Source organism: Beta vulgaris, chromosome 4 (genome assembly GCF_026745355.1).
Source record: "Beta vulgaris subsp. vulgaris cultivar EL10 chromosome 4, EL10.2, whole genome shotgun sequence".
Classification (NCBI taxonomy): Eukaryota; Viridiplantae; Streptophyta; class Magnoliopsida; order Caryophyllales; family Amaranthaceae; genus Beta; species Beta vulgaris.
In genome coordinates, this window is record NC_079205.1 from 12184456 (window position 1) to 12191745 (window position 7290).

Genomic DNA, 7290 nt, shown 5'->3' on the forward strand with positions numbered 1-7290 from the left:
ATAATCAACTGAAAGAAATACAATAATCAACTGAAACGTCAAAAAATAAAGAAAAACAAAATCAAAAATACCAAATGAAAGGAATAAATGTCTAAATGAAAGAAAAACGACATCAACTGAAAACATATGTGAATGATACAAAACAACAATTAAAACACACCAAAAAAAAAAATATGTAAATGAAACAAAGACAACATTAACTGAAACAAAAAACATAATCAAGTGAAAGAAATACAATAATCAACTGAAAACGTCAAAAAATAAAGAAAAAAAAATAAAAAATACCAAATGAAAGGTAGAAATGTCTAAATGAAAGAAAAAACAACATCAACTGAAAACATATGTGAATGATACAAAACAACAATTAAAACACACCAAAAAAAAATATGTAAATTTAAACAAAGACAACATCAACTGAAAAAAACCCTAATAAAATGAAAGAAATACAAGAATCAACTGAAAACGTCCAAAAATAAAGAAAAACAAAATCAAAAATACCAAATGAAAGGTAGAAATGTCTAAATGAAAGAAAAATAACATCAACTGAAAACATATGTGAATGATACCTATTACCTTGGATCATAATCACCATCTTTCACTTTCTTCTTCCCAGCTGTAGACACAACCAAATGTTTTCCTGAAGATGCGTCAATTTTCACCTTCTTTGACTTCGGGTTGTATTACAGTTACAACAACAACACACTAAGAATTTGAAAAAAAATGGAGCAAAAATCAAACCAAATTATACCTAGAAACTTCATCTCTGATCCTCTTAACCATAACAGCAGAAAAGCAGAAAAATTAAGAGCAAAACTAGAAATAATGAGAAATTAAGAGAGAAGAAACAGTTTTAAAACTATAAAGAATCAAGCACGAACTACATAAAAAAACAGTTTCAAAACCGTCAAATTTTTTTTTTGAAAATAAAAACAAATATTAAAAAAAAAGCCCGCGCGCTTTGTTGGGCTCAGCCCGTTCGACTGAAAGTATTGGGTCAGACGGTCTGACCCAATACTTTCACTTGTATATAAGGCATATATGTCCCTTCTCTCTACAATTTTCTAAGCTTTTGTAATACAATGTTTGATAGAGTAATGTATATACAAGAAAATTGTGTGCAATTTTTGAACTACAAGAAAACCAAAGGTAGAGTCTTGCAAATTTCTTTATGGTATTAGAGCTAGCTTGAAAGATCCTGTGATTTTAAGAGTTAATAAGGCTTTCCTTAGTAAAATACAGTAAAAATTCTAAGCTTTTTCCAAACATCAATAAACGGTAGACCAAAACATAATCCCAAACACAAACCAAAGCTCAAAAAACAAACCTTACAAAGACCCTCTTTCATTGCTTTGAGTGAGAGTTCAGCAAGTTCTCTAGGAACTAGGAAGCATCATATTACATTGTGAGATATTGCTCTTGGAGTAGAAGTGTGAATATTGCTCTTGGAGCAAAGAATATGTTGGGGTTCCTAGCTACAAAACATCCCACACTCGAAACTGGACATGAAGATGTGCAGAATTGGGTGAGATGTGATCGATTACATTGTGAGATCTTGGTTGCTTGCAACCGTGAAACCTGAAATTGTATGCACCTTGGTACCTATACAGTCCACCAGAAGACTATGGGAAGAGATTGTTGAGTGGTATGGACGTATGGTCAGACCATTTCCCCTTAACTATACCGGCTGAAAAGACATGATGAAGTTGTAGTAGTAAAACCTCAGTGTGAGTGAGTACTACTAAGGCTGAAAGATCTATGGGGTAAAATGGTGAACTTGAAGTGAATCCTGAATGCTGCCGTGGAGCCATGGGAAAGTGCACTTGTGACTTGGCTAAGAAATTACTTGAGGGAGAATCTGCAAACAAACTCAGGAAATTATCATGAGACTGAATGGTGGATATATATGAAGGAATATGTCCTTAGACATCCCGATAATTACTAAATATAAATAGGAATAATATTATGAAGATAATAAAGTTAAATTATTTTAGTAATCGTATTTTTTTGCTAGAGAATAAATATAATTAATAGGACAATGTGGATTGGACCTATAACTAATATAGATCAATCCTATGAGTTCACGCATTGTAGGACAAGTTGGACAAAGCCATCCCAATCCGTTTAAGATTAGGGTCGGGCCTGTCCTAATGGGAATATGACGAAAATTAGTTCTCCTAACTAGTCTATGACTCATCTATTATATATTGGATACAATATTAGGGTTTAGGTGATCAATTCATTAATCATTTTCTTTTCACAAGAGAGAGAAAGTGAAACCCTAAACTATTCCCTCTAATGGCGCCTATACCACCTAAAAGCAAGAGATTTCTTCTCTTCTGTCCTAGCAAATGATAGGCGTGTCACGCACCTAACAAAAGTAATTTCCTAACTAACCTCCTAACTATGTAGCAGGGCACGTCAGGGTCGAATCCACAGGGACAAATAGTATTAAACACTAGGTATCTTTACTCAATTTAACTAAACAAGTGACAAACAATGATGAAAAGGGTGTTGAACTAATAATAACACTAAACTATGACAACTACTAGGAACACACAAGGTATATATAATCAATCAATAAAGACATCTAGAATTAAGTATCCCCACTAGCACGCCCAATACATGAATAATTTCCATCCCAATAAACATAATCAATGATTCAAGAGGAGTAATATACTCTATAGCTACCAAAGACCTCTCCCGAGCACCAATGGCTACTCTAAACAAGCAATCAAACATATTCCCATGGAATCATGCAAGAAAGAGACATCAAACATGGCATCACAATTAAATTCCTAGTAATCCTATCTACTTATTCCCATAGAGATATTCATACTCTTGATTGAATCAACAAAACCATCTAGATTCAATTCCCATTGAAAACAAGATATAAGGAATCAACTCAAAATCATCTATCCCTAGTATGATAATGAAAATAAGAACAATTCAATCAAGAAAGAACAATTAATCACATAAACTTGGGATTAATGGAGGAATTCATGTATTAATCATCGCTAGGGTTTAACTTAACCCTAGATTATAAAACTACTCACTCATGATTGAAATAACAAAGCAAATAATAAATAAATTGAAAGACATAATAATAATGAAGGAAAAGAAGAGATTAGAAAAACTTAGTCTTTACTTGAAGAAATCAAGCTTGTAGAAATCGATGTTCAACAATGGAGTCCTCTCAAAAGCTCTCTAAAAATTAATAGTCTATTTTCTCTAATAATAAAAAGCGTAGTTTTTAACTCTAAAAAAATAAGTATTTATATGTCTCATAAAACTGGCGCACCACGCGCTCAAAAAGGCCTAAAAATCGTCTCGTCCGACTGGCCTGGGCGGAATCTGCCCGGTCGGACGGTTATCAGGTCATAAACCGTAGAATAGGATATAGCGCCCCGCCCGGTCGGGCCCGCAACAAAATATTTTATTTCATCAAAATCTTCTCCAAACGATGAAATTTGGCTATGTAAGGGCGCCCGGGAGGCCGGGCGGTCGTCAGACTGTACAAAATCGCAATCTTTAAAACGCCATAACTCCTTCGTTATTCGTCGGAATTAGGCAAATGATCACTCGTTGGAAAGCTCTTAATAATCTAACAACAATTTTAATCACTAATTTGGATTTGTATAACTTGAGATATAATCAAAAGAGTGGACTGGAGTCATTTTTCTACTTCTTTTATTATTCGCTTTGCTTCAAAACTCTTCCAACTCAATGATCATGCTCTCGAAAGTACATCATCTCTTGTACTGATATAAATGAGTAGGAAATGCACTAAAATGTGCGAATTCCTACAATGATCAATCTGAAAATATAAACACACTACAAGGAGCACATTAGTAGTAAAAATGGCTCCAAAGAGCGCATTTAAGACCAATAATGAATGAGACGGAGGTAAAATCTCTATATAAAATAGACATATCAAACTCCCCCAAAGCTAAACTAATGCTTGTCCACAAGCATTCCAACATGAAACATAGGGAAAGAAGAAAAACTCTTCAAGCACACACACAACACGGTTTTCAAATCAATCTTCAATGTAAAATAAGACCATGAAGGGAATAAACACAAAACTATTCAATCTAAATCCTAATCTCATAGTTGTGACTTGACAACCAATACTACCACTTTCTCCCCCAAGCTTGCCTTGACCATACATGATAAACCCTCACTCTAGTCGTGCACACAACACTCATGTGTATAAAAGGTAAATAGTCGCTCAAAGCTCCATTCCATTGACTATATCCTACCATAAGCTTGCACATTCTTCTCACTCTCCACCGCTTCGGACTATGTTATATGAAGAATCATGAGGCTTTATATAGGTTGTAATGAAGGCTTAAGTATGGGTGTGGAAAGTTCTAGAAAAGTGGTGCTCAAAGGGGAAAGTGAAGCCTTTTTTTCATACACCCTTGACAACAATTATCAAACCTCACACACATTTTAATATCACTTCATTTTCTCTTTTTCATTGGCTACTTCATAACTCCTCAACTATAAACTTCAATTTCCTTTTATTACGCACTAAAGACATAAATCACAGTTTTTTTTCTTTTGTTTTCTCTTATTTTTTCACTAAAGGATTTAACAAATTCCTACAAGAGGAAATCGATAGGAGTTTCAAAGAAAGCAGCTATGAGGTGGTGAACTCAATACAATTAAACACCACAAAATATCTCTAATGTCACGTTTAACCTCATCAACATGGCTTCACATTCCCTAGGTAGGACAAGGTAAAGGCTAAAGATGTAGTTAATCAAGAAAAATAGGCTAGGCTCAGAGGGGTGACAAAAAGAGAGTAATCAATGTAAGTGGCATTTGGTTAATTAGGTAGCTTAGAAATAACAGATGCCTCAATCATATTCAATGCAAAAACAAGTCAATGTGGTCTCAAGGAGTATCAATGCAAGTTCTAGAGGATAATAATCAAGGAAGAGCATCACACATGAAAAGAAAGACTAAAAAAATGTTGTCCATTAGGCTCAAATAACCTCACTAGGTAGATTTTTGGCTAACAAGCATAGTCAAGTCTCCCTGGGAGGATCAAACCGTCTTACCACAAACCATTCAAATCACAACGAGCAAGGAGAGATCAAAATATTCAGAGTTATTCAAATCATGCTTAGACTTCACATAGAGATGAGCATAAAACCAAGCTTAGTGTGTACTATCAGCAGTGATCGATCCTAAATGCAACCTAAAATGCAACTTAATAATGAAACTATATGCAAAAATGGAAAGTAAAAATGCCTAAATGATGAATATGTACAGATGATGTGGTAAATCCCTCCCCAAGCTAGCATGTCACAATGTCCGCAATGTGACAAAGGTAAAGAGTAGACACAAAGAAAGGGGCAGGGTACTCACAAATCCTCACTAAGGAGGGAAGCGAAGGGATCGAAACCTGGTGACTGCATCCAAGTATTGAGGTTTTCCAAATTGTGAATATGAATGACAAGTTCTTCTTAATAATGCACTGCTTTGCCTTAATCTCAGCAACTGAATGTTGGATTTTTGCAAGTGATCTCTCAATCGACATAGAAGAAGGATATAACCGGGGTATCCTCATTGAGAACATCCACTTTATCAACAATTTCTCCAATAGATGGGGAAGCCTTGGAGTTTGCGAGTGTGTACTTCATCTTCTCGTCACCTATTTCCAAGGTGATTTTTCCCTTTTTCATATCAAATATGTCTTTAGCGGGTCTCCCAAGAATAACAGGAACGTGTGCATGTTCTTCCATTTTCATAACAACAAAATCACATGGAATGAAAAATTTTCCGACTCTAAGAGGAAATCTTCAAGGATGCCAAGGGGAACTTGACTGTTCTATCTGCTAGTTGTAAGGAGAGTGTGGGTTTCATTCACCCATATTGAGCTTCTTGCAGATTGACAAGGCATGAGACTGACACTTGCCCCAAGATCACATAAGGCATTCTTGATCTCAATATTACCAAGCTTAACAGGAATAGAATAACTGCCTGGATCTCCTAGCTTCTTTGGAAGCTTGTTCTGCAAAATAGCACTACACTCAACTGTTAGTGAAACAGTGACATTCTCTTCAATGTTTTTCTTGTTGGAAAGCATGTCTTTCAAAAACTTAGCATAAGAAGGCATCTCTGAGATAGCATCCAAGAAAGGATGTTAATGTGCAACTTCTTCAAAATATCAAGGAACTTCCCATCTTCTTCTCTAGCTTTGCTTGTGCCAATCTTTGAGGAATGACAGGTGGCTTCATGGTGCAATAGGTATGACAATAGGTTCCTTTTTCTCAGTCTCCTTAGCTTCCTCTTCCAACACTTTTCGCCTTGATCTTCTTCACTCAGCTTTTTGGACTCTTTTACACTCTTCCTTTGTCATTCATCTTCCTATATGGGATCTTGCAATTCTCTACCACTTCTCAATGAGATAGTATGGATATACCCTTTTAGGTTTGGTTCGGTTTGCCCTGGAAGTTGGCCTGAAGGTTTTGAGAGATGATTGATTTGCTGAGCAAGTTGGGTAATCTGATTTCCATCATTTTATTATGAGCATGAATTTGTTGAAGGGAGTTGCTGAAGAAGTCATCCTGCTTCGCTTGATATTCAATTTGCCTTGCCTGAGAAGAAGCTAAATTCTCTATGATGGTTTCAAGGTTGGATGTTAAGGATGAGGAGTTGAATGGTGCCCTTTGTTGGAAACCGGGTGGTAGAAGTTGTGGTGAAGGTTGAGGTTGGTTATTTTGTAAGAGAAGTTTGGATTTCTTCCAACCTGGGTTATATGGTTTGAATATGGGTTATTGTGTCCTGTGTTTGTGTTTAGGAGGGTATTAGCTTGCTCAGTTACCGCTACCATGGTGTTGTATTGACACTTATCAAATGAGTGACCTTGCACTTCACAAATCTCACAAACAGGTGCTATTGATCCGCTACTCAATTGATCAACTTTAGCTTCCAAAACTTGCACAGTGTTAGTTAAAGTAGCAATAGCATCAACCTCATACTTACCTCCCTTTTTAGGGGCTCCACGAGACATACTCCAGTCATTCAAGTAATTGGTGGCACCATATCATCCAACAATGTCTTCGCAGCTTCTGGATTTGGCCATGAAAATACCCCAGATCATGGCATCAATAGAACTTCGAACTTCATGCTTCAGACCATTGTAAAATGTCTGAATTTATAGCCACTCGGGAATGCCATGGTGTGGACACTGCCTTTGCAAAGCCTTGTATCTCGTCCATGCTTCATAGAGAGACTCCAATTCATGTTGTTGAAAACCAGTATCTCATTTATGAACTT

At 36.0% G+C, this 7290-nt stretch overlaps 1 non-coding gene across 1 annotated transcript; it reads left to right on the top strand.

Moving 5' to 3' along the window:
• Nucleotides 1-7184: 7184 nt before the first annotated feature.
• Nucleotides 7185-7290, top strand: LOC125497266 (small nucleolar RNA R71). Its single transcript, XR_007273895.1, has one exon. It is a non-coding gene; the product is annotated as a small nucleolar RNA R71 (small nucleolar RNA).